General features: G+C 34.9%; 1 long non-coding RNA gene across 1 annotated transcript in view; it reads right to left on the bottom strand.

Annotated features, from left to right (window-relative positions):
* LOC146400417 (uncharacterized) overlaps positions 1 to 25,913 on the bottom strand; it is a 467,787-nt gene that overhangs the window by 203,260 nt on the left and 238,614 nt on the right. The window lies entirely within an intron of this gene.

The raw sequence follows: 25,913 nt of genomic DNA, 5'->3' as shown, positions 1-25,913 counted from the left end.
GTGAGACCACAATCTCCTCCAACACCCCTACCCAACACTACTAAGCCAAATTATGACCTGAACATATCCCCACTTTCTTTTACCACCTCATCTGTGGTTTGGGTCTCAAGACAGAAAAGAGAACAAAATCATATATAATATCACATTTTAATTCACATATTTATCGGCCTTTCTTCCAGTGGATTTCTGGTGAAAGTTGTTTGAAATTTCTAAAGAAAGCTTGAGAAAACAAATTTTCCTCATTTATCTTCTTTCTGCCAATATCAGTTTCTTTTTACTTCCAGATCATTATCTCATCACTGAATCATTATTTCTGTCCTAAATACCCCTTTTAATTATCTCTCATTTATTAAAACTTCTTCATTCTTCAAGACCTCTTCAACTTCTTCAAGACAACTAAAATCTTCTATTATCTATAAAGGCTCCTTTGATGGCTATAGCTAATCATCTCATCTCTTTTCTTTCTATGAATTTTTCTCACAATTTGAATCAATGTCACAAGTTCAGCTCTTAATTGTTTCTTTCTTATTTTGTGCATATTCATTTTGCCTCCAAACTGTATATATTATAATATCCTTTAAGGGCACCATATTAACATATCCTATAACATAGACATAGGATAAATTTCAGTTGATTTCTCAGCAGTCTTCAAACTAACCATTAATTTAAAGAGCAGATTTCGCACCAGCAAAGGGCTCTTGTGCTAATACGCTATATAGATGTCAAAGCAGTATGATGTGCTGCAAAGTCTATATCAAAATCTAAATGAAAACACTAATTCAAATAGTGGAAGTTCCAGTTGTGGTGCAGTGGAAATGAATCTGACTAGGACACATGAGATTGCAGCTTCGATCCCTGGCGTCACTCAGTGGGTTAAGGATCCTGAGTTGCTGTGAGCTGTGGTGTAGGAAGCAGACATGGCTTGGATCTGGCATTGCTGTGGCTGTGTTGTAGGCCAGCAGCTGTAGCTCCGATTAGACCCCTAGCCTGGGAACACCCATATGCCCTGATTGCAGTCCTAAAAAGAAAAGGAAAAAAAAAAAAAAAAAAGCGTACATATCCCGATGTTCACAGCAGCACTATTTATGATAGCTAATCCATGGAAGCATCCCAAGCGCCCATCAAGAAATGACTGGATTTAGAATATGTGGTATATATAGACAATGGATATTAGCCATAAAAAAGAATGAAATACTGCCATTTCCTGAAACATAGATGGATCTAGAGAATATTATTCATAGTTAAATAATCAGACAGAGACAAATACCTCATGGTATCACATATATGGAATCTAAAAAATAATGCAAATGAATGTATGTGCAAAATAGAAACACTCATAGATACAGAAAATAAACTGTAGTTACCAAAGAGGACAGGAAAGTGGGAAGGGACAAATTAGGAGTAGAGATACTAACAGATATTAACAATTACATAAAAAGATGTATGCAGATATTAACTACTACATATAAAACAGGTAAGCAAGAGGGATATACTGTGTAGCACAGGGAATTTGTAATAATCTATAATGGATTATAATCTACAAAAATACTGAATCACTGGAGTTCCCATTGTGGTGCAATGGAAATGAATCTGAATAGGAACCATGAGGTTGAGGTTTCGATTCCTGGCCTCACTTAGTGGGTTAAGGATCCGGAAACCAAAAAACCGAATCACTATGCTGGATACCTGAAATCTTACACAATATTATAAATCGACTATACTTCAATTTAAAAAAATCTTAGCAGACATAGATACAATTTAAAAAGAGGATTATAATCAAAAAGTAGTTTCCCAAAGTCAAGGAGGCAAGAGGTGGTGATACAGAAACTAAAGAAACATTATTTGATTGTAATAGCATATTTGTCTAACAATTCCAACATGCCATTCTGGATAAAACTTATTACTAAAATATAGCTGAAAATATTTTGGGTGAATAAAATTATTTTGAAAACAGAATGAAGGCATTATATTTTAGAATTTGGGATAGATAATTTGAGCTCATGTGTCTGTTTATGTTTCTCTTCATTGCCTGCCTAACTCTGTGTGTGTGTAGATGTAAGAGCATGAAATCCCTGTAGTTGTTGCTAAGTATGTAATTATCCTTTTTATTAAAAACATGATATTTTCCATTTTTCTATATCTTTTCTTTTGTAAAAAGTAGTCTGAACTTGCAAATTATATTTTAATTTTTCCTAAAAAAAGATGCATTTACAGCATACCCCTCAAGTACTTTGTATTTATAGTTTTGAAACTTCACTATTTCTAATATTCAAAAAAATTTTCCCAAACCTGAATTATTTGAAAATCTAATCTGTCTCTGCTACCAGTTGGATTTTGCATTGTAGACACAACAAAAGAAAGGCCATGATATAAAGAAATGGTCTTGTAAGAGGAAGAGTTAACATAGAAGTCTAGTTCAAGGCCTTCATTTCTAGTGAAGTAACTAAGGGTTGATTTTTCCCATGTAAAGGTGCTTCATTCATAGTGAAACATTACTTTTAAATAACTGTGGTTACCACTACCCCAATTTCAAGATTATGAGGTTTATTTTGCCCTGGATCAAAAAAAACAAAAACAAAAACAAAAAAAAACAGGTAATTTTCCTGGAAAAGAAAAAAAGATTCATCTAGAAATAGAGATTTAGATATATATCATGACCATGCTTTTATATTAGGATTCTTTTTTTTTTGTCTTTTGTTGTTGTTGTTGTTGTTGCTATTTCTTGGGCCGCTCCCGCGGCATATGGAGGTTCCCAGGCTAGGGGTCCAATCGGAGCTGTAGCCACCGGCCTATGCCAGAGCCACAGCAACGCGGGATCCGAGCCGCGTCTGCAACCTACACCACAGCTCACGGCAACGCCGGATCGTTAACCCACTGAGCAAGGGCAGGGACCGAACCCCCAACCTCATGGTTCCTAGTCGGATTCATTAACCACTGCGCCACGACGGGAACTCCTATATTAGGATTCTTGTTACTGATTCTCTTTATATTAACCCAAGTTTGGCCACTGTAGATAATTTTGAGTTTTTGCTGTTTTTTCATATTTTATTTTTCTTAAAGTATAGTTAATTTACAGTGTTGCACCAATTTCTGCAGTATAATATAGTGACCTGGTCATACACACACACACATATATATATATACACACACACACATTTCTTTTTCTCCTACTACCTTCCATCATGCTCTGTCTCAAGAGATTGGAATAGTTCCCTGTGTTGCACAGTAGGGCCTCATTGCTTATCCATTCTAGATATAATAGTTGCATCTACTCATCCCAAGCTCCCAGTCCATCCTACTTCCTCCCTTGCCCCATTGGCAACCACAAGTCTGTTCTCTATGTTTCTGAGTCTGTTTCTGTTTTGTAGATAAGTTCATTCGTGCCATATTTTAGATTTCACATATAAGTGATATCACATGGTATTTGTCTTTCTCTTTCTGACTTACTTAGTATGAGAATATGAAGTCACATCTATAGATTTTAAAAACTTGATTTGTGCTCCTTTTAAAAGAGAAATAAAAGGACTTGATTGACTTGGTTAGGTTTGAAAGTGATTTTTTCTCCCCTATCATCTCTAAAGCTGGCCTTCCATGACTTTTTTCAGAAAGAGCAGCAATTGTGGACTCTTTCTATGGAAGTATATTATTGTCTCACGCCAGATGAATCTTTGAGCTCTAATGGCCATGTACCACAGCCTCTGTTGCATTCTCCCATAGCTCTCATTTTTATATTACATGACTATTTTAACTACAAAAGTAAAATTAAAATGTCACCCCAAGTTTAGAAAACAGAGAGTAAAAACACCCATAGAAACATTTTTTCTTTTCTTTCATTTTCTCAATCAGCCTTGTTTCATCAACCTATTTTGCATACTTGTAAAAATAAAGTATATTTTAGCAATGGCCTGTATATCTGTATCTGATAATTACAAGAAGGAACTGATAAAGGATATATAGAAGTTATTTTTGAACACCTCAATTTACCCTAATAACAGGCTGACCTTTAGTAAATGTATGATCTATCTGTCTAAGAGATAAAACAATCTAGCCTCGTTCTTTAAGAAATAGACCAGTTATGTATTATTCTTTTCTTTCCCTCTCTGCCTCATCACCACTACGAAAACTTTAATTTCCTTTGCAAGCTTTTAAAATAAACTTGTCTAATCTTTAAGGCTGACACCTAAAAATCTAGGACATGAATAAGATAATATTTTACTGGGTACGAATATATTTAAACACAAACAGAGTGGGCTTTGTGAAAGCTGCAACATTTAGTACAGATTGTTCTGCTATGCTTGCCCAGAAAAATAATGTTGACCCTTCTAAATAGGATATTACAGTGGAAATGTCAAACAAGTTCATTTTCCTCTTTTCTTCATTTGAGCATTTTTGTTATTTTACTGACATCAACAGAGCCATAAGAAACACTCCAGTTCTAAAAAGCCAACAGAGAATAACATTGTAACAAAAGAATGATGCACTTAGGCAATAGCAGTATCCAAAATGGTATTTATCACATTTAATGGAAAAAAATTTAGGTAGCATTTATCTTGCAAAAGAACATATCTTCCCACAAATAAGTTTAAGAATAGGCTACCAACAGAATATGATATCTTAGCTTTTACTTTTGATCCACGATTATGTTCCTTCATCTCCCTATTGCATACAAAATTGTTATGAAACTTTTCATTTGCATATCTTGCATGCCTATATTTTATCACTAATTTATTTGACAAATCTTAAGTGAAAGCTTTCTGTGTGTCAGGTATAGGAGCCCAAAAGTAAACAGAGATCCCTGCATTTGTAAAGCTCTCTTTCAAGTGAGGAAAGAAAGACAATAAACAATAAACCCAATAAACATAGATGCCAGAAGGAGATGCGCACTACAGAAAAGCAACTAGAACAGAGTAAGGGGTCTGGAGTGCTCTGGGGAGGTGGTTTGCAGTAGTAAATAGGGTGAGATGGGTGGCTTCTAGGCAGAAGGAGCAGTCGAAACAAAGGCTCTAAAGCAGAAGCATCTGATCTGTTAGGAAACAATAAGCAGAGTGAAGGAGAGAGTAATAAGAGACCCAGTTAGGAAGGTTAGGGTGGCCTTCCACATAGGAGCTTATAGACCATAGTCAGGAGTCTTCCATATTCTTAGAGAATGGGAACCCATGTGAAATTGCCAGAATCAGCAAATCAAAGGACACCCATTTAAATATCAATTTCAGATAGACAATGAATGATTAAATATAAGCATGTCCTATGCAAAATTTGGGACATAGTTTCACTAAAAAATTACCTGAACAATTTAGTAAATTATTCAATTGTATTACAAGTATGCTACAGACAATATCTGGGACATACTTACTTCTAAATTATGTGCTGTTTATCTGACACTCAAATTTAACTGGGTGTTCCTTAAACCATGGGGAAGTTTTAACCAAAGGAATGACATCACGTGACTTATTTAAAATGATCGTTCTGCCTAGAGAATTATTTTAAATAATCTACTTTATAATGAGTTATTTATAATGAACACTGCTGTCTAGAGGATGGACTTTAATGGGGAAGGAGCAGAAACAGAGGCGGGCAGGGTAGCTTTTGCAGTGGTCCATGTAAGAGAACATGGTGCCTGGAGCCAGAGACAGAAAGTGGTGGAAAAAGATAGGGTTCAAAAAGAAAAAGAAAAAAAAGCAAGATATTTAATTCGTTTACTGTTATACGTATAAACAGATGTAATTGATATGCCTAAGTCTGATCATTTTAAAGATTAGTTATATGACCACGTCTTTTGAAAATAGAAAAGAAAAAGAAAGAATGACTTGAATAATAAGATAAAATGCAAAGAAAGGCACAAGACTAGAAACCAAAATACCTTGTGTCCTCTGTCACTTGTATGTACGTGACTTAAGATATTTCACAACCTCTCAGAGCTCTACTTTTCTCTTTCTTAAATACAGATATAAATTTCCTCCTTCTTTATCTCACCATATTATTCTCAAGACCAGATGAGCTTGGATACTTTTGATTGTATGTAATGTGTCATGTAAGTACTAGTTGCTAGAAATATTGAAGTTACAGGTAAATCATACAGATAAAACTATGCAAGTGGGGAAACAAACCCTTCAATAAGCTGAAGAAATGCCCCATTTCTTACTCAAGTAAAAAGAAAAAAAAAAACAACCTTTATCTTCTAGGTAACAAATCAAAAGTATGAGGAATCCATAGTGGTCTTTGGAAAATCATATACATGTCTCAATTTTCCCATTCTTCTCACCACCTCATCTTTCTTCTCTCAGTAGAAGCAAGCAGACAGCCTGTATTAGCACATATTCTTTTCAGTGTAATGGGGTTTTTCCACAAAGAGATGAAAAGTAAACTTCATAAACACTCAATTACTCTTTATCTCAAGAAATTATTTAGGAATCACAGTGGATTAGAGTCAGGACAAATAATGACAAAAGAACCAAAGATTCTACTGTAACTTTAAGAAGAATATATTTACAACTGTTGGAATCAGTGTATAAAATGAAGTTAGGAACTGGAAAAGATACATGGCCAGTATGCATCTATTGATCCATCTGTCCACTTATTTCATAATGACTTCTTGAGCGCTCATGTGTAAAAATCTATGGTGACCCAGTTACACATACATGTACACATTCTATTTTCTCACATTTGCTCCATCATAAGTGACTAGACATGGTTCCCAGTGCTACAGAGCAGGATCTCATTGCCAACCTATTCCAAAGGCAATAGTTTGCATCTATTAACCCCAAGCTCCCAATCCATCCCACTCCCTCCCCCTCCCCCTTGGCAACCACAAGTCTATTCTCCAAGTCCATGATTTTCTTTTCTGTGGAAAGGTTCCTCTGTGCTGTATATTATAGTCCAGATATGTGCTATCATATGGTATTTGTCTTTCTCTTTCTGACTTACTTCACTCAGTAGTACATGTATGTGTAACTGGGTCACCATGCTGTACAGTAGGGAAAAAAACTGTTTTGGGGAAATAACAATTAAAAAAAGAAAGAAAATCCCATAACCAAGTATACCACCATCTTGAAGTTGAAAAAAAAAAAAAATCTATGGCATGTCTAAAACTAAAAAAGATAGAACTACTACTTTCAAAAGAAATGTACTCCAATCACTAAAACATGACATAGAATGTGACAAGTACTACAGGAAAAATACAGATAACAGAGGGAAGAAGGGCCATGGTAAAAGTTGGTCAGAAAGTCTATGGATATGACATCAATTGTCAGGTGGTTGACCATCAGGTGGAATAAAGGTATAGTTCACTGTAGTTACAATGTAGGGCAAATAGAAGGAATGGAGAAGGCAAGGTAGAAAGGTAGGTTGATCCAACCATATAGAAAATATTAAGTGTAGACAAAGGCAGATGGTGTCATTACACTGGCAAAAGTAAGCTATTGAAGGCTTTTGTGCTGACAGCACTTCTGGAATCAAGATTAAGAAAAAATCAGCCTGGCAGTACCTATAGGAAAAAACTGAATACAGGGAGACAAACTAGAAAACTATTATCATTTTCCAGTGGAAAGATGGCAATAGGTGAAGAGGGTTATTTTTGAGGTGTGTATCTGTTAGGATTGGAATTAAATGAGTGTAACAGGCAATCTAAAATCAGGGTGGCTTACCCATGATAGAAGTTCATCTGTCTCTCATTTAAGAGAAGAACATTAGGAGTTCCCAACTGTGGTTCAGCAGGTTAAGAAACCAACTAGTATCCAGGAGGGTGTGGGTTCAATCCCTGGCCTCACTCAGTGGGTTAAGGATCCCACATTGCCGTAGCTATGGCATAGGCCAGCAGCTGCAGCTCCAGTTAAATACTTAGCCCAGGAACTTTCATAGGCCACAGGTGTGGCTATTAACAAAAAAATAAAGAAGATTAGTAACACCCAAGAACTAAGATAGTAACCTCAAAGAGTCTTCAGAAGATCCAAACTTTCCATACTACCATTTTTGTATGGCCCCTATTTCCATATTCTCCAAAATGGTGACTGGATCTCCATCATAACATCCTCATTGTAGACCTAGATAAGAAAGTAGAAATACAAAAAAGGACGTCCTCTTCTCTGAGTGAGCTCCCTTAAAGTGGCCTTCATGAGAGCCATTCAAAACTTCCAGTGACATCTCCTCTGGTGTGAACTTGGTCGTGTGGCCACCCTTAGCTGCAGGGAAAGCTGAGCTATATAGTCCCATTAATGCAGGCAGAAACTAAAATTGGAGTTTTTAATGTGTATCAGATTATGCAATTAGTAATTTCTACCACAATGAGATATACATGAGTCGATGGCCAATTTAATAGGGAAGAGAGGTTAAGACCAGAAAGTTAGAGACGTCAAAGTTGTGAGACTGAATATTTGAGTTAGTGTTTATGACAAACAGAAATTTAGTATTTTAGAGAAATGCTAAAATCCTTAGGAAACTAAAGCTGAAAAAGAAGGATTAGGTTGAGATATCCACAAGCATAAAATTATGTTTTCTCTGCTGCCGATATTTTAAAACACTGGAATTTTTTCACGATAACTTTAAAAGCTCTTGCATAATCAAAGCCAAGTTTGTTTGTTTACTGGAAAGATGTTATCTGTCTAGTGATTATTTTAGAGGGCTGGCTTTGCTAGCCCAATTGTACACGTCAATGTTGTTATATTATTGCAAAATCTTTTTTTTCATCATTTTTGTTTTGCTAAAATGCCCTGTTTGAAAACTCCTGGAAACTGATGGATTTTATTTTAACCTAATTGCATAATATTGTAATTACAAGCAAAGGTCAATAGAAATATTAAATTATTTCACCCATTTATTCAACATTTATGACCACCTATCCTATGACAGACACTGTTCTAAGTGCTAAAGATAAGGTAGTGAGTAAAATAGACAAGATATTTGCCCTTAGAGGCTTAGATTCTAGAATGAGTGTGTTAGGAATTGGAAGGCAGATAATCAGCAAGCATCTGTCTATCTTTGAGATGAAGATTGATGGGGGCAGAGGGGAGAGTAGCCATGTAAATAGATGGACAAAAAGCCCTGCAAGCAGAAGGAAGAGCAGACACGCAAGGTAAAAAGATATGGGGAGGAAGAAATGGTAGCAGGAATGAAATCACACAGTGATTTGTAATACATAGAAAGGACTTTATTTTAAAACATCTTTTAAATGAAACTGGTTTGAAGAATTTATCAGTTTGCAATTAGTGACTTTGTCTTACAAAAAAATCAATTCTCTTTTAAAATATACTTCCTTGAAATAACGCTGTAACTGTTTTTCATTTGCTTGCTATTGTTTTGTACTAATTTTGAATAAAGTTGACCTAAAGCACCAACTGTCAGAACCAAATCTCAAGTATGTGAATCTACGATTCCTTGAGTGTGTACTGTCTAACACTTCCCTCCCTACAGGCCAAACTGTGACTTCTATGATCTTCCCAGAGCTATTTTCCTTTGAAATGGAGCACACAAGTTAAAGTCCTAAACCCATGATTGGTCTCCATGGTTACAAGAAGACAAGCTGCCTCTCTGTGCTCAGAAGAGCTGCAATTGTTTTCACCTGAAAATGAATAGCACCCAGGCTGCATTTTCAGAACGACATACTCAGTAGTGAGTGACATGTTTTTATTCCAATATAAACAGGATGCATTTGAATCACATTAAGGAAGAGATGCAGAGCATTAATGCAGGTACTCATTAGTTCAGTTTACACTGGTATGTGTTCAATAATATGAACCCAAGAGGTCAACTGTACAATTATGAATTCACTGAACACTACACTCACAGTGGAAATCTCTTTCTAGAATTAGAAAAATAAGTAAGATGAAGTCAACCAATAATTGATGGTTCACAACACCTACTTTTCTTGGAATAATTACATACATATATATAGAATTTGTGTATTTTCCATGTTTGGATTCTATTTCTTAAGTATACCTATGAATTCTCCAAGTTAAGTAAGAAATTTTATGTATGTCCACTTTAATGGATTTCTTTTTAGAGTATTTTTATGATCAAATAATAATGGTTTAATTCAGAAGTTTCTTTTCCATTCCCCCAAAATACTACAGTAAAATAAATTTGTCAATTTTTTTGAGCATAGATATAATTTTTGAAACCCTTCACATTCCATGTAGTTTGGAATAGAGTTGGTTCACTGAGGCTTAGCCTAAGGATAGACATCTGTGTCTCTGCAGACTGTGAACTATAGAAGCAAGGACCACAGAACTAGGCCTGACCAACAGGTGTTTCTATGTTCAAAGGAAAAGAAACCAAATAAGAAGACAGCACAACAAATTTAGCAATGAACGAATTACAACATTATGAAATTAAAGAAGAACAAAATTGAAACAAGGGAACAATGGGTTTGGATTCCATGTTATAGTCTTAAAAAATATACTGTAGTTATGGAATAAAGACAGTAATTAGCCAAGCTGAAAATACAGCAGATCCTTAAAAAGTAAGTATTTCCAACAATATGTAAAAATAATTAAACACCACAACCAGATGGGATTTACTCCAGGTTTATAAAGCTAGTGCAACATTTTAAAATTAATTAGTATTATCTATCACATCAACAGACTAAAGAGAAAAATGAAATGATTATTATCAACACATGTAGAAAAGGCATTTGACAAAATCTAACACCCATTCATAAAAAACCTTTCAGGAAACAGAAATAGAGGAAAACTTCCCTAACTTTATAAAAACTATTGAAACAAAAACAAAAACACCATACAACTAATATCATCCTTAATGGTAAGAAACTGGAAGTACTATTAAGATCAGGTACCAGAAAAGGATATCCCCTCTTACTATTCCTTTTTAACATCTTGTTGGAAGTACTTGTTAATGCAAGAGGCAATAAAATAAAATTTCTCCAGATTAGGAAGTTATAAAACTATCTTTATTTCAGATAACATTAAGGTATACATAAAATATCCAAAGGAACACACACACACACACAACACCCTGGAACTAATAAACAAGATTAGCCAGCACACAAAATCTTAATATACAAATGTTAGTTGCTTTTGTATATGCCAAGAATGAAGAAGTAGAATTTAAAATTCAAAATATATTAAAATTTACATTATCACCCCTCAAAAATGAAATACTTAGATATAAACCTAACAGAATATGCCCAAGACGTGTATCAGGAAAACCACAAAACCCTGATAAATAAAAAACAAGGAAGAACTAAGTAAATGGAGAAATATTCCATATTCACAAACAGAACAACTTAATACTGCCAAGATGTCTGTTCTTTCCAACTTGATTTATAGATTCAGTGCAATCCCAATCAAAATCTCAGCACAGTTATTTTATGAATATTGACAAACTGATTCTATAGTTTCCATGGAGAAATAAAAGAACCAGAATAGGAAATACAATATTGAAAAGGAAGATCAAAGTTGGGGAAATTATGGAGTTCCCATCATGGTGCAGCAAAAGTGAATATGACTAGGAACCATGAGGTTGTGGGTTCAATCCCTGGCCTCACTCAGTGGCTTAAGGATCTGGCATTGCTGTGAGCTGTGATGTAGGTCACAGAAGCAGCTTGGATCTGGTATTGCTGTGGCTGTGGCCGGCAGCCACAGCTCTGATTAGACCTCTAGCCTGGGAAACTCCATATGCCATGGGTGCCACCTTAAAAAGATGAAAGGCAAAAAAAAAAAAAAAAAAAAAAGTTGGGGAAATTACACTACCCAATTTTAAGACTTACTATAAAGCTACAGTTATCAAGATAGTATGGTATTGGTGAATAAATAAACAAATAGAACAACAGACCAGAATAAAGAGCCAGAGATACATCCTCATAAATATAGTTAACTAGTCTTTAACAAATTAATAAAGGCAATACAATGGAGCAACGGTAGTATCTCCAACAACAGTTCCGGAACAACCAGACATCCACATGCAAAAAGAAAATAAATCTAGATACAGACAATATGCCCTTCACAAATATTAACTCAAAATGGATCATAGGCCAACACAGAAATGGAAAACTAAGAAACTCCTAGATGTAACATGGAAGAAAATCTAGATAAACTTGGGGATGGTAATATCCTTTTAGATGAAATAACAAAGATATAATCCATTAAATAATTAACTGATATGCTAGGTTTTATTAAAATTAAAAACTTCTACTCTGTGAAAGACAATATCAAGAGCTTAGAAGACAAGCTGGGGGGTGGGGAGAAAATACATGCAAAAGACATATGATGAAGGACTGTTATGCAAAAGACATATGATGAAGGACTGTTATCCAAAAAACAGAACTATCAAAACTCAATAATAAAAAAATAATCAAAACAATAAGGCTTAACAGACATATTGCCAAAGCAGATACAGAGATGGCAAATCACACATAAAAAACATGTCCCATACATCATATATCATCAAGGAAATGCAAATTAAAATGAGATACAACCTATTAGAATAACCAAAATCTGAAATACTGACAACACCAAATGTTGGCAAGTATGTGAAACAATAGGAACACTCATTTTATTTGTGGAAATGCAAAATGGTACAGCAAATTTGGAAGAGAGTTTAGCATTTGTTTATAAAACTAAAAATATTCTTGCCCTACAATCCAGGAATGGTGTTATTTGGTATTTATCCAAGAAGTTGAAAATTGGTGTCCATACAAAATCCAGCACATACATATTTATAAATAATATATTCATAATTTCTCAAATTTGCAAGCAACTGAGATGTCCTTCAATAGGTGATGAATAAACAAACTGCGGTACATACAGATAATGGTATATTATTTACTGCTAAAAATAAATGCGCTAACAAGACATGAAAAGAAATGGAGGAATCTTAAATGCATATTACAAGTAAAATAAGCCAATCTATAAATTCTAGATACTGTATGACTCCAATAATATGATATTCTGGAAATGGCAAAACTACATAGACAATAAAAAGATTTGTAATAGTTAGGAGTGAGGGAGGGCAGATGGATAAATAGTTAAGAGAACAGAGGACTTTTAGGGGAGTGAAAATAGTCTATATATTATTATAATGAATAAATGTCATTATACCTCTTCCAAATTCAGAGAATGTACAACACCATGAACACCATGAACTTTTAGGTAAATAATGTAGGTTCATCCTTGGTAAAACAGGTACCATTCTGGTGAGTGATGCTAATAATAAAAGAAATTATGCACATGGGGGGCAGGATTTATATAGAAAATTTCTGCACTTGCCTCTAAATTTTATTGTAAACCTAAAATTGCTCTTACAAAATAAAGCCTTAAAGAAACCCCTAACCAGATACCAAATGGCAGATGTATAACCTACCTTATGTAAATGGATTAAACACTAGAATTAAAAGGCAGAGAGACGGGCCAAGGTATTTTAAAATTTACTCAACTATATGTTGTCTACAATACATACCTGAGATTCACAATACAAATAAGTTGAAAGTAAAAGATAGAAAGTAATATACCATGTACACAGTAACTAAAAGAGAGCTGAAGTACCTACAATGATATCAGACAAATAGATTTTTAGACCAAAATTGTTATTATAGAAAAGGAAGAATATTTCATAATGATAAAACGTCAATTTGTCAACAAGAACATATACTAATTCCTCTATTATTAGCTATGACTAGAACTTCCATATGTATAATGCAAAAACAGAACTAAAGACAGAAGTAAATCTTTCAATAGTAATAGTTGGAGACCTCAATGTACCATTTTCAGTAAGAATAAAAAAGGCAGAGGACCAACAAGGAAATAGCAGACTTAACAAAATCGAATTAAACAATAGACATGTATAGAATATTCTACTCAACATAACAAAATACAAATTATTTTCAAGTACACATGGAATAATCTCCAGGATAGACCATATGCTAGGCCATAAAACAATCCTCAATTTTAAAAGTATGTAAATCATATGTAAAGTATATTCTCCAGCTAAATTAGAAATAATAAGGAAAATTCACAAATATACAGAAATTTAACGCTTTCCTCAATAACTCAGGGATCAAATAAATCACAAGAGAAATTAAAGGATATTTTGAGATTGAAAAAAAACAATGAGATCAAACCAAAATGTAGGGGATGCAGCTAAATCAGTACTTAGGGGAAAATTTATAGACCTAACTGCTTATATCTAAAGAGGCATAAAAATATTATAACAATATCCTAATCTATCTGCTTAAGAAAGTAGAAGAAAAGAACATTCAACCCAAAGAAAGCAAATGTAAAGCAATAATACTACTGTAAATAGTAATGAAATAGAAAATACGACAGAGAAACAATGAAAAAAAAAAAGTTGGTGACAAAGGAGGCAAGAATATAAAATAGGAAAAAGACGGTCTTTTCAGCAAGTGGTGCTGGGAAAACTGGATAGCTTCATGTAAATCAATGAAACTAGAACACACCCTCACACCATGCACAAAAATAAACTCAAAATGACTTAAAGACTTAAATGTAAGACAAGACACAATCAAACTCCTAGAAGAGAACATAAGCAAAACATTCTCTGACATCAACCATACAGATGTTTCTTAGGCCAGACTCTCAAGTCAACAGAAATAAAAGCAGAAATAAACAAATGGGACCAAATTAAACTCATAAGCATTTGCACAGCAAAGGAAACCATTAAAAAAAAAAAAACTACAGAATGGGAGAAAATAAGTTTCAAATGATGCAACTGACAAGGGCTTAATCTCTGAAATACACAAACAACTTATTCAACTCAACAGCATAAAAACCAACAACCCAACTGAAAAATGGGCAAAAGACCTGAATAGATGTTCCTCCAAAGAAGATATACAGATGGCCAACAAGCACATGAAAAAATGCTCAACATCAGTAATTATTAGAGAAATGCAAATCAAAAATACTATGAGGTACCACCTCACACCTGTCAGAAAGGCCATCATTAACAAGTCAACAAATAAAAATTGCTAGAGAGGGTGTGGAGAAAAGGGTACTCTCCTGTACTGTTGGTGGGAATGTAAATTGGTATAACCACTATGGAGAACAGTATGGAGGTACCTCAGAAAACTAAATATATAACTACCATATGACCCAGCAATCCCACTCTTGGGCATATATCCAGACAAAACTTTTCTTGAAAAAGATATACCCGTATGTTCATTGCAGCACTATTCACAATAGCCAAGACAAGGAAACAACCTAAATGTCCATCAACAGATGAATGGATTAAGAAGATGTGTTATATATATACAACAGAATACTACTCAGCCATAAAAAACACAAAATAATGCCATTTGCAGCAACATGGATGGAACTAGAGATTCTCATGCTAAGTGAATTAAGTCAGAGAGAGAAAGACAAGCACCGTATGATATCACTTATATCTGGAGTATAATATACAGCACAAATAAACCTTTCCACAGAAAAGAAACACATGGACTTGGAGAACAGACTTGTGGTTGCCAAGGGTGAGGGGGAGGGAGTGGGACAGACTGGGAGTCTGGGATTAATACATGTAAACTATTGCACTTGGCGAGGATAAGTTATGAGATCCTGCTATATAGCATGGGGAACTATATCTAGTCACTTATGATGGAACATGATTGAGGATAATGTGAGAAAAAGAATGTATATATGTGTGTGTGTGTGTATGTGTGTGTGTGTGAGAGAGAGAGAGAGAGAGAGAGAGAGAGAGAGAGAGACTGGGTCACTTTGCTTACAGTAGAAATTGACAGAACACAGTAAACCAACTATAACGGAAAAAATAAAAATCATATTAAGAATAAAGTTTGTTTATCAAAAAGATCCACAAAATCTACTTTTAGCTAGTCTGTCCAAGGGAAAAAAAAAGACTCACATTGCTAAAAACAAAAAATAAATGCAGGGTATCAATAAAATATTACAGAAATGAAAAGGTTTAAAAGTCAGTACCATGAAACATTGCATGTCAACATATTATATAACCTAAATGAAATTGATGTGTTCTTGGAAATAAACTACTGTGACTTTAACCAAGAAGAATAGAAAGTTTAATAGTTTTATATAAGTATAGAAGTTGAACTAATAATCAAAAAACTACCACAAAAAAAGTCCAAGATCATACAGCCTCTCTGTTGAATTCTACCATATACTTAAGGAGTTAACACCACATGACAAAAAATGAAAATTCCAGACCAATAGCCACTATAATATAAATGCAAAAATTCTCAACAAACTTCTACTAGCAAACTGTTGTTAGTAGAATACATGCTCCCTAAATTTATCCCTAAATATATCTTAAACCCTAGGATCTGTAAATACAACAAATGGGAATTAATTTAGCAGTGGACTATGATTATTAATCAGTTACAGTTAAAATAAGAAGATACCCTGAACTATCCAAGGGGGTCCAATGTTATCACAAGGGTCCTTAAATGTGGAAGAAAAAGAAAAAGAGTCAGAGAGCTTTCAAGATGCTACACTGCTAGCTTTGAAGGTGAAGGAGTAATCCATGAGACAAGGAATATAAGCAGCCTCTATAGGCCAGAAAGGCAAGGATGCAGATCTCTCCTCCCACAGGTGTGGCAACAGATCCTTAACCCACTATGCTGGGGTGGGGACAAGGATGCAAAGAAACTCAATAGGGAAGGAATAGTCTTTTCAACAAATAGTTCTGGGAAAATATCAAAGGCCTACATGAAAGAGCTAAAATTATAAAACTCTTAGAAGAAAAATATGTAACATCTTTAAACCCAGGAGCAATGATTTCTCAGATATAATAATTAAGTAAAAGCAACCAAAGAAAGTATATATAAATTAGACCTTACCAAATTTTTGAAATTATGCTTCAAAAGATATTACAAGTTAAAAGAAAATGTCATTGTCATGGTGGAATTAGATATTCCCTTTGTTTCCTCTTTAATCTACAACTAGTAAAACAGCTATAACTCAACAAAGGTACCATGCCCAACACACCAGGATGCTGAAGAACTACAATCTCTACAACTATAGTGGGTGGATTGGAAGAGATAGAGGTAGTGAAACAGTGGGAGAAGTTGAGGCAGTACGTGTATCCCTGGAGCCACAGTGAAGGTGGCTAAACCTGCATGTACCATCAGAGGAGGAAGCACAAAGCAGGCTTGGCTCAGGGACACAGAACATGGGTAGGCATAGGGAAATAGGCAACACATGATTCTGATCCTCCACCCCAACCCACAGTGGTGCCCACAAACCTGACAGTTGGGACACAGCAGAGGCCCATACAACTCTAGTTCTCTCAATCCCTCTTCCCTCCCTGGCAGTAGAGCCTGCAATTCAGGAGACCTGGGATGTGGTGGAAGTGCCTGCCACTGCAATACCCTAGGAGGCAACACCAGGAATACCAGCAGCAGCAAGGTACCACAAAACCTAGAAAAAAGCAACAAATACAAGGGCACCAGGCAACACCTCTGGCAGAAGTGGTGGATGGTGGAAAGTACTGCTTCTCAAATTAGTTTTAACTAGAGGCAGCTCAGATTGGAGAAACCCAAAATTTGCACTCTACCACCACCTACTGGAAAACAAAGGAGAGGCCTCTAATTTCCAACCTGTTGAATCATTAGAATTAAGCCGAAAGGTGTTCCTACCTCAAATGTCACATCAGAGGCATAACTCATCATGTATCATGAAGAGTCACAGAACACTGTACCACAAAAAGAAAATTACGATTTTTCAGAAACCAAACTTTAATACACAGAATATTGTTATCTAATTGATAAGAGCCTACCAAATAGCTATCATGAAGAAATTCAATAAACTACAAGAAAACATAGAAAATTAATGAACAGAAAGAACACTTCACACAAAATATTGGCACTCAAAAAAAGTACCAAACAAATTCTGGAGATGAAGAGCTGCAGAATATACTAGAAAATATTAGAAATAGAGCATACCATTTGGAAGAGAGAATTAGTGAACCAAAAGATAGAAATCTACAAATGCTTCAGAGGTAGAAGAGAAAATTAAGATCAGAAGAAAAGAAGAAATTCTACAAGACCTGACTCTTTTAAGAAAGGCAACATTAGGATGTTGGCATAATGAGCATCACAAAAGGATAAGAGAGGGATAATGTACAGAGAGTTTCTGTAAAGAAATAATGGCTGAGAGCTTTCCAAACCTGGGTAAGGAACTGGATATTCAAGTCCATAAAGTTAAGAGAACACCTAATTACCTCAACACTAGTAGACCTTCTCTAAGACATATTATATCAAAACTGTCAAAAGTCAGTGACAAAGAATTTTAAAGGCAGCCAGAGAAAAAGGATGGTAACCTACAATGGAACCCTCATTAGGCTAGGAACAGATTTCTCAGCAGAAACTCTACATGACAAGAGAGAGTGGAATGATATACTCAGAATACTGAAAGATAAAAACTGTCAGCCAAGAATATTTTATCCAGTAAAAAATGATCCTTCAGATATGAAGGAAAAATAAACTCTTCCCCAGGCAAATAAAAGCTGAGGGAGTTCATCAACACTAGACTTGCCTACCAAGAAGTGATGTAAGGAACTCTTCTACCAGTAACAAGGAAGCAAAAGTACACAAAACTTTGAGTAAAGTGATAAAATAGAATGAAGCAGTCAATTACAATTTCAATAAAGGTTAAAGTGAAAATGCATTAAAATTACTAAAGCTACTTCAATTTGGTAACAAACTCACAACATAAAAGGGATAATTTGAGGGAAAAAAAAAACATATGGGGGAAGAGGAAAAGAATGGAATCCATACAGGCAATGGAAGATAGGATGATAGCAGCCAGAAAAAGGACTGTAACATCCATGGTACATTAAGTTTACATAACTTCATGGTAACCACAAAACATAAATCTAGAGCAGAGACATAAAACATAAAAAAGGGGAAAGTGAGAAAAACATAACAGAAAACCACCAAACTAAAATGAAAGGCAGAAACACAAGGAAAAAGAAATAATGAAAAAATAAAGCAACTAAGAAAACAAAAGCTAAATGGCAGTACTAAGTCCTCAATCCTCTACATATAAATGTGTTGAATTCACCAATCAAAAGACACAGAGTTACTGGATAGATTAAAAAAACAAAACCCAACATCATGCTGTTTCTTGGAAACTCACCTCAGCTCTACAAACATAGACTCAAAGTGAAGGGCTAGAAAATAATACTCCAAGCAATTCAAGCAATTGGCAGCCACAAGTAAGCAGGTATAGCCACACTCATATCAGACAAGACACACTTCAAACCAAAAAAAAAACCCAAGAAGAGATAGATGGACTTTGTATAATGATAAAGGGGATGATTCATCAAAAAGCCATAAAAGTTACTGACTAACATAGGAGCATAGAAACTAAAGGGAGAAATTAATAGCAACAATACAACACCAGGGACCTTAAACATATATCGATGGATAGATTAGCCAAACAGAAAGTCAACAAGGTAACAAGAGACTCAATTGAAACATTAGACCTGATGGACGTGATAGATTTATACAGAACATTCCATCCAAATGCAGCAAAATATACATCCTTATCTAGTGCACATAGAACATTCTCTAGGATAGAACATATGTTGATGCATAAAACAAGTCTCAATAAAGCTAAAACAATTGAAATCATATCAGGCATTTTTTTCTGATCAAAATGGTATGGAACTAGAAATCAATGAAAAGAAGAAAGCTGGGAAAAAACACAAATATGTGGACACTGAACAACATGCTACTGAACAACTATTAGATCAAAAAAAATCTGAAGACAAAGAGTTCCCAACGTGGCAAAGTGGTTAACGAACCTGACTAGGAACGATGAAGTTGTGGGTTCGATCCCTGGCCTTGCTCAGTGGGTTAAGGATCCGGCATTGCTGTGAGCTGTGGTGTAGGTCGCAGATGCTGTGGCCCTGCCATAGGCTGGTGGCTATAGCTCTGATTGGACCCCTAGCCTGGGAACCTCCATATGCCGTGGGTGCAGCCCTAGAAAAGACAAAAAAGAAAAAAGAAGAAACAAACAAAAACCTCAGTCTAACTTTATAACTAAATAAATTTGAAAAAGAACAAATGAAATCCAGAGACAGAAGGAAGGAAATAATAAATATGAGAAAATAAATAAATGAAATAAAGAATAAAACACAATAGAAAGGATAAATAAAATTGACAAAGCTTTAGCTAAATTCACTAAGAAACAAAGCACTGTAAATAAAATAAAAAAAAAAAAACTAGGGAGAAATAAGATACCACAGATAAAACTTTGTATTTTAAGAGAACATTATGAACAGCTATATACCAGTAAATTTTAAAACTTAGAAGAGGAGTTCCCATCGTGGCTCAGTGGTTAAAGAACTGACCGACATCCCTGAGGACGTGGGTTCTATCCCTGGCCTTGCTCAGTGAGTTAAGGAACCGGTGTTGCAGTGAGCCATGGTGTAGGTCGCAGACTCGACTGGGATCCCACATTGTTACGGCTCTGGCATAGGCTGGTAGCTAGAGCTCCAGTTGGAACCCTAGCCTGGGAACTTCCATATGCCGTGGGTATGGCCCTAAAAAGACAAAGAAAAAAAAATTAGAAGAAATGGACAAATTCTTATAATCATCTCACCTTCCAAGACTGAATCATGAAGAAATAAAAAATCTGAATAGAGTGAGAGTAAGAAGATTAAAACAGTAATAAAAAACCACCTCCAAAATAGGACCAAGTGCCTTCACAGGTAAATTCTACCAAACATTTAAAATAGATTTAATACCTATTGTTCTGAAACTCTTTCCAAAAATTAAAAGGGAAGGAGGACTTCCCAACTTACTTTATGAGATCAACAATGTGCCAATATCAAGCCAGATAAGGACAGCACACAAAAGAGTAATTACAAGCTAATATCTCTGATGAACATAGATGCAAAATCCTCAACAAAACACATCAAAACAAATACAACAATTCATTAAAAGACTTATGCACCACGTTCAAGTGGGATTTATTCCAGGGATGCAAGGGTAGTTAAACAACCACAATAAATCAGTGTTATGTACCACATTAACAAAATGAAGGATAAAAATCATATGATCATCTTAGTAAACGCATAAAAAGCATGTGACAAAATTCAGCACCCATTTGTGGTAACAACTTTCGCTACAACGGATATAGAAGAACATACTTCAACATGGTAAATGCCATATATGATAAACTTGTAGCTAACATCATACTCAATGGTAAAAAACTTAAATCTTTTCCTCAAAGATCAGAGCCAAGACATTGATGCCTACTTTCACCAGTCTTATTCAACATAGTATTGGAAGTCCTAGCAAGAGAGATAAAGCAAGAAAAAGAAATAAATGGCATCCACAGTGGAAAGGAAAAATTGTCACTATTTGCAGATGACATGATTATACATAGAAAACCTAAAGACTCTACCAAATAACCATTTAAAACAAGAATGAGTTCAGTAAAATTATAGGGTACGAAATCAATGAACAAAAACCTGTTGCATTCTTATGTACTAACAATGAACTGGCAGAAAGAGAAATTATGAAAAAAAAAATCCCATTTGTAATCATAACAGAAAGAACAAAATGTCTATGGATAAAATTAACCCAAGAGGTAAAAGACCTACACACTGAAAACTTAAGACATTGCTTAAAAAAAACCTTATAAACATAAAGAAATGGAAAGATATTCCATATACATGTACTGGAAGAACTAACATTGTTAAAATATCTATATTACCTAAAGCAGTCTAAAGATTCAAAGCAATCTCTATCAAAATCCCAAGGACATTTTTCACAGAAATAGAATCAAAAATTCTAAAATGGATACAAAACCAGAGAAGACCCTGAATAGTCAAAGTCATCAGGAGGGAAAGAACCAAGCTGGAACTACCACACTCCCAGGTTTCAAGCTTTATTATAAAGCTATATTAATCAAAACAGCATAGTATTACTGGAAAAACAGACTTTATAACTAAATAAATTTGGAACAAAATTGAGAGCCCAGAAACAAGCCCACAGATATAAGACCAACTAATCTATGACAAAGAAGCAAGGGATATACAATGGAGAAAGGATAGTGTCTTCAATAAACAGTACTGGAAAAGCTGAAGAGCCACATGTAAAGAATAAAACTAAACCTCGCACTTAATACAAAAATCAATTCAAAATGGATTAAAGACTTGAATGTAGGACCTGAAACTCTAAAACTCAGAGTAGGAAACAGGCCATACACCCTTTGACAAGATCTTAGTAGTGGCTTTCTGTATATCTCTCCTCAGACAAGGGAAACAAAAGCAAAAATAAATAAATGAAACTACACCAAACTAAAAAGCCCTGCATAGCAAAGGAAACCATAAAGAAAATGAAAAGATCATCTACCAAATGGGAAAAAAACTCTTTTTCCCCCACCATTCAAAGAGAAAGCTATGACATCTTTCAAGTCATCTGGAAATGGGTAGTGGGATTTTCTTAAATATCCTAAAGAAAAAAAAAAATTCTTAAGGCAGGAATCAGAAGGAAAAAAAAATATTCTAAGAAGGAGACAATGGCAAGAGAAGGGATAATGCAATGAGTTGTTCCAAAACAAACCCTTTGGAATCAAACACTGTATATTGTGGAAAATTTTTCAATATCTATTAAACGTTACAGGCTAGTACATTTAAAACTGTATATTCCGTACTTCATGGGAAATTCTAGAGATTTTTTCAAAAGCATCTTTTAATTGAAATTTTCTCCTAATTCACTGACTCTGAACTTTTTTTCCTACCTAAATTGTTCCTCATCATATTTAGGCCAGTGACTCAAAATTTAGCATTCACACAATTTTCTAGAAATAGGAATTAGATGGGAAGGATGTAGCTTATTTAAAATTTAGATTGCAGCCCATTCCCACAACTAATTCTAACTGGGTTGATCTCTGATAGAATTCTGCTGGAAGCTGGTCCTGCTGATTATTTTCAGAGTTCAATTTGAGAAATGGTTTACTAAATTATCCATGAAAACCTTGTTTTTCTTGTCTCATAAAAATGTATTTTTTTGCACATACAATTCTGCTTTCCTGGAAGTGGAGAAATGGAGAACAATAGACTCATATTAACCACATAAAACTAATTATTTGTATATTTTTGGATCTTCTAGGAGTCCCATCATTTTTAATTTAATGAAACATTGAAGCCAATGAAAGAGACATTTGAAAGAATAAATTTGTTTTCAATTTTAAATGTTATCAGGGTCTGATATTATAGCTATATATTTCTTAAATTCAAAAAAAAGTTTCAATTTTTCAAGATAAATAAGTTCCAGAAATCTGCTGTACAGTAATGTGCCAATAGTGAACAATCTTATTCTGTGCAATTAAAAATTAGTTGAGGGTAGAGTTCATGTTAAGTGTTCTTAACATAATAAGAAATAAAGTAAAATAAATAAAATCCTAAATAGGTCTTTAAAAAATAACCACCACCAAAAATAATCCTGGTTCTTTGGGCCTCAAGTAGAAATCTGGCAAGGAAGCATGTATAGAATTGGAAGTTAGGTAAATTTAGAAATTATTTACTGGATAATATTGGGTAGGCTACTTAAACTCTTTAGGCTTCAGTTTTCTCAAATTAAAAGTAAGAATACTAGTACTTGAAGCAAAGGGTTTTTAGAGTTAATCATTGAAATATGTGAAAAGCATCTGATCATCAGGCACATACTTGCCACTGGATCCAGGAATATACGAGACCTGTTCACCTGTTTTATTAGAGTTAGGAATGGTCACCCTCCCAAGTTAAAATTTGTTAAATGCTAAGTGCCGTGACCAAGGGCATTTAAAAATGATCACGGGCCTCTACATGTCACAGATGGAGCCATGACATTTTTAAAAAGATGAATAATGTGCCGTAAGACACAGTCTTTGTTAGTGCTGACTTTAGAGGCACAAGAAACCCAGACAGCCAGGCCAGTGATGGGCACCTCCAGCACACCATCCAGGAATTGTGTTTCCTACTATAGTCACAGTAACCAAATGCCCTTCCTAAACTGAAAAGTCACATTTCTGGTCAGTATAACAATGTTAAATGAACTTTTCAGGACAAAAAATATAGAAGGCAAGAAATCTACCTAAATATGTCCCTCTTGTAAGGGCAAATTTTCTTTTCAATTAACTGTTACATTATCAGAGGGTTTTTTTCCTCCCATTTTAGAATGTTCTGAGACTGCAAACTGGCAAACTGTCATTTAAATTCAAGCTTACGTTTTACCCCAATCAGAAAGAGGTATAGCTAATCCTTACTAAAGCTGGTGAATATTCATTTTCCCTATCCAGGATATTATAGTGGATTCAACTTGCAGAAATCCCCTTAGGATATGGTTATAATTATATTATTTGGCTGATTGAATAAACATGAAGAATGATTGCTAAGCTATCCAGGGAACTGGTTGGGAAACTAGTTAGTTACTTTGCTCGAATTTTCTTTCAAATTTTGGACAGAATAATTTTAATAAAATATGAAAAATTCTGAAGATTTAGGCTCTAATTACAAAGAGACTTAAATGCAATTCAATAATTGTGAGGTAATGAGGTTTCTAACACACCTTGATTCAAACATGTCAAAAGTCCCTTTTCTACCATAAAAGTTTCTTTGATAATTGAGCAAACACCATAAGACACACAGCTATTAAACTAGTAAAAGAGAGTAGGACAAAGGATTTTGTATATGTTAGACCAACTCTAGGGCAAGTGGCTAGATACTGAAGTACCCCAGCTTCCAACATGTGTTCTTTTCTGCATAGCTAAACCCTCTGCCTTGGAAATCTGGTTTATTCACATGGCTTTACGTATCACCAGTACACTGACAACTTTCCACTTTATACCTCCTACTCTAACTCTTCCAAGTTCCAGACTTTTACATCAAAATTCCAATCCAATCTCCATTTGATTATTTAACTGACATTTCAAAGTAAATCTTAAAAGAGTGACAAAGAAAAAAGATAAAGACAATAGCAATAATAGAACACAATCCTTCCAAAAGTCTTTCTGATCTTGGAAATCACCATCTACTCAGTTTTTTAACCAAAAACCCGGGCCATATTTTTGAATCCTCTTTTTCTCCCATACCCTGCATCCAATCCATCTCCTATCTGTTTGCCTTTTCAACTATACCCTAATCCATCACTTCTGTGTTGATGCCACCCTAGTCCAAGCTATCCTATCCACTGCTCACCTAGACTCCCACAATAGCCTCTATGCTCCCTGTTCTCTAATCCATTTGCAACAAAGAAAATTTATCCTTAGATTTGGCATTTTCTTGTTTATGACCTTCCCATGGCTGCATATTCTAAGTAAAACAGAATCCAATACTTACTTCAGTTTATGAGACTGATGAGGTGGCCCCTGCTCAACCCTATCTCTAACCACACTGATCTCTTTGTAAGGGAATCCTTGCACTTTCTGCTTCATTTGTCAGGTAGTTCTTTTTTTGCTTTTCTTTTTTCTTTTTTAGGGCTGCACATACAGCATATGGAAACACCCAGGCTAAGGGTTGAATCAGAGCTGTAGCCACCAACCTATGCCACAGCCACAGCAATGTGGGATCTGAGCCGTGTCTGTGACCTATATCATAGCTCACAGCAACACAGGATCCTTAACTCATTGAGCAGGGTCTGACTTTAAATCCACATCTTCATGGATACTAGTCGAGTTTGTTACTACTGAGCCATGAAGGGAACTTCTGCCAGATAGTTCTAATCCTGGCTCACAATCCTGCCTCCTTTGCAGATTATGTCTTGGCTTAAATAACACTTCTGGAGAGCAGACTTATGGAATTAATGTCTAACTCTAAGTGGAAGCTGAAGAAGACTAGCTTCTAGTCTAGGAAGGAAAATATATGTTAATTCAATAGAAGTTCCTCCTCCCTTCCTGAGGTTTAGAGGAAAAGCAGTTCCAATTTTGTTAAAGGAAGAAGACTTTCTTCTCTACTTTTCAAGTTTACTTCAGTGGAAGTTCTTCTAA

This window comes from Sus scrofa, chromosome 8 (genome assembly GCF_054392235.1).
Source record: "Sus scrofa isolate SSC_HxYL_T2T_F1_AM1 chromosome 8, Sscrofa_HxYL_maternal_Yorkshire_Landrace_v2.0, whole genome shotgun sequence".
NCBI classification, from domain to species: Eukaryota; Metazoa; Chordata; class Mammalia; order Artiodactyla; family Suidae; genus Sus; species Sus scrofa.
The sequence above is the reverse complement of the archived record's forward strand: the minus strand, read 5'-3'. Positions and strand labels throughout refer to the sequence as shown.